The following is a 3907-nucleotide window of genomic DNA, read 5'->3' on the forward strand; positions in this document are numbered from 1 at the left end:
AAAATAATATACAACCACATACTATATGTAAATCTGCTGTCGGCGATAGCACAAATTATAATACAGGCAACAAACTTGCAATCAAAGGTGCAACATTAAACTCTAAAACAAATAATATAAGGTCTGTATTAATATTAGGAGATAGTCAGGCTAGGGACATGGGTGCAATCCTAAAAGCTCTCTCCAATAACTTAGCAATACAAATATTAAACGTTTTTAAGCCAAATGCAATGCTAGAGGATGTAATTTGCGATGTCAAAAGTTTGACCAGAACTTTTACCGCGAATGACTTTGTTATAGTTATGGGTGGATCGAATAATGCTTTGAAAGGGATGGATCTCCAAGTTAGACAAATTGCTAATAGCTTATATGATGTTATGAAAAGAATGAACGTAATTGTTATATCTACTCCATTCTGGCATAACTACAAGGACGGGAACCTAAATGATAGGATATATTATAACAATGTTGAACTGTTTAACTATTTAAATGCTCGCAAGAAATGTAATTTTCAATACATAGACTCAAATTCCGTACTTCGGACTACTGATTTTACGCGACACGGTCTACACATGAACAGCGTGGGAAAAAATAGACTTCTTAAAAAACTACTTAAGCTTACAAACAATTTTTCTATGTGCAGTAACCAATTTGTGAATAGTGATAATTTAATTTATGTGACGTGTCAGGAACCCTCTACAACAAATCCTTTTTTAGGAGACTGTATCAAGATGTATCAAGAAGGACAAATATAATGACTCTTGACCATATTACTCAAAATGTGAATAAAAATAGTATTAATTTAGAGACCATAAGTGTTCATCAATCATATATCATGAACAAGAAGTTATTTCATATCAACATACAGTGTTTGTCGAATAAAATCGAACAACTGTCATTATTCTTAAACGAATGCAACATTGATATCATTTGCTTATCTGAACACTGGTTAAATTATGACAATTTAGATTCTGTAAATATTCCAGGTTATTTGTTGACGTCTAGTTATTGTAGGGAGAATAGATCTCATGGAGGAGTCTGCATCTTTCGCAGAGATTCGGTTGAGTGTGAATCTATTTGTCTAAATCAGTTTAGCTCAGAACTTGACGCTGAGTTCTGTGGAGCATTAATTCTTAAGTGTAACATAATAATAATTACTGTATATAGATCACCTAATGGCGACCCAAACGTCTTCTTAGAAAGTTTAGATAGAGTATTAGACTACTGCTTCCATAGGTGTAAATATATTATTTTAACAGGAGACTTCAATGTAAATTTTATGGTTAAATCAAGTCTCTTAACAGATCTAACGTCCATTGTAATATCATTTGACTTAAAAGTTACTATTAATGATTATACTAGGGTGACCGAAAACTCCGCTACATGCTTGGATAATATCATTTTAAATCTGCCAGTAAATACTTACCAGTGTGATGTGCTTGATCCTTGTTTATCGGACCATAGAGGTCAATGCTTAGTTTTTAAAACCACCCTTAATCTATCAAATAAAACGTCTCACCATGTACGATCATATTCATCAAAAAGCATTGCCAATTTTAAACGGGATTTGTTGAAATGCAATTGGTACACTTGTAAGCACGACAAGCAAAATTCCACTTCTATGGCCAATCATTTGGTGAGCAATTTTCAAATATTAATTAATATTCATTTTCCTCTACGTACGAAGAAATGTAATGGCAACAAAACTCCCGTAAATTGGTTTAATAGGTCCTTAAAAAATATGCGGAATACCCTTAGGTGCATTAAAATAATTTGTGATGTCAATAAAGACTATACTGCCCTGTTAAGCATAAAAGTCGTATCTACTTTTTTTCGTTTTTGAGCTGTAGGTATAGTAATATAGACGGCATCATTTGCTATTATTTTATTACGCCCAAAAGTCGTTTCTGCCAATAGTTCGTAAGTTATGCGAGGTATAATATTTGTCGTAACTACAAAAATGCTAGCTTTGTTAGGCTAAAATGTCGTATATACTAATTTTATTTAAAAATGTCGTATCTACACGAAGTGTTGCAGATACGACATTTTATTATCAAATGAGAGAGTTCTGACAGCTTACTTACTAAGTAAGCTGTGGTTCTGATATGAGGCTAAACGTGATCAACATGGTGCAGGTAAATTTTGAAAGGGGCAAAAAAACTCTCATATACAAAACGGAATTTGAATCTCCTGGAATAGAAATAAATTTCATTAATGCACGATGCATGAAAGTGGAAATTTCAAAGCCAAAACCTAAATGTAACCCAAAAGGAATAACAAAAGATCGAAAATGCCTTATTGTTTCAAAATTAGTGCCTATCATGCCTGAAAGCCGTCGGAACTTTTGGGAAAATCTTCCAACTGCCACGGACGAACAAAGTCATGACAGTGACGAAAATTAAATTTTTCGATTAACTAGGCAGTAGGCACACTTACATGTATGTTATCTGTGTAGGTATGCAATGTTATAATTAAAGAGTATGTAGATACGACATTTGGTGTTGTTCTTTTAAACCTTTATCATCCAAATTCTACTTATAAAAGTCGTATCTAGCAAAAGTCACTTTTGGTAGTAACTTCACACATTACCCATAGATAACTAACATTTGGAGATATATGTAGACAATTTTAATTAAAAAGTTTACATCTAAGTGCTTTAGTCTCCATGGCATCGCAACTTTCACTAAATATTAAATATCTCGAAACTCTCATTTTGTCACATACGACTTTTATGCTTAACAGGGCAGTATAACGCTTATAGGGTTTACAAGAGGGAGTACCGCAGGGCAATTATCTCAGCAAAAAATACGGCTTATGACCAATTCCTGCATAAGTCGGATAACAAGGTGAGAGATACTTGGAAATTGGTCAATTTCGAACGCAATAAACGCAACTCACATAAACGCCAGCCCACATTCGCTGCTGAAAGCTTCAACGAATTCTTTGTAAATACGGCCGAGCAAATAATACATAATTTAGATAAAACTAACCTAAATATGCAACACATGATGAAGATACCTTCAAATGGCTCCTTTTTCTTAAACCCTGTATCCAAATGTGAGGTCCTTCAGGCAGTTAGTAAACTAAGTAACTCACGCTGTACTGATTATTATGGCATCAATAGCAAGCTAATCAAGGAAACTATACAAATATATGTTGACTATTTAGTAAACGTGTTCAATTCCTGTATTTCAGAAGGCAATTTCCCTGACGTCTTTAAAGTTTCTGTTGTATTACCATTATTTAAGAAAGGCGATTGTAATGATATGAACAACTATAGACCAATCACTATTGTACCAATGTTCTCTAAAATTTTTGAAATAATACTAAACAGGAGACTTTATAATTATTTTGAATGTAATAACATGTTTGATCGTGGTCAATACGGCTTCCGAAAAAATCACTCCACCATACAAGCTGTTTCTAAGATGATAGCTACAATTATTCAATTTTTTGAGAAAGGAGAACAGGCTTCACTAATTTTATGTGACTTATCGAAAGCGTTTGATTGCGTTTCATTTAAGATTCTAATGGATAAGCTACATCTATATGGTATTAGAGGGCTAGCTGGAACATTACTTTCATCTTATCTTAATAATAGAAAACAGTGTGTTTTTGTGGATGGTGTTCAATCTGAATTAATCTATACGAAGAATGGAGTTCCTCAGGGCTCTATCTTAGGACCATTATTGTTTATTATGTACACAAATGACTTTTTTACTTATATGCACCCGAATCACTGTATTGCTTATGCTGACGACACTTCGTTACTCGTATCGGACAAAGATGTTAAAATAGCAATCGCCAAAAGCCAAAATTTATTACAAGAAGCAGATACCTGGTTCATTAGCAATAACTTAAAACTAAATAAAAATAAAACGCATATCGTGACCTTTTCAACGAACAA

Source organism: Photinus pyralis, unplaced genomic scaffold (assembly GCF_008802855.1).
Source record: "Photinus pyralis isolate 1611_PpyrPB1 unplaced genomic scaffold, Ppyr1.3 Ppyr1.4_LG1, whole genome shotgun sequence".
Lineage (NCBI taxonomy): Eukaryota > Metazoa > Arthropoda > Insecta > Coleoptera > Lampyridae > Photinus > Photinus pyralis.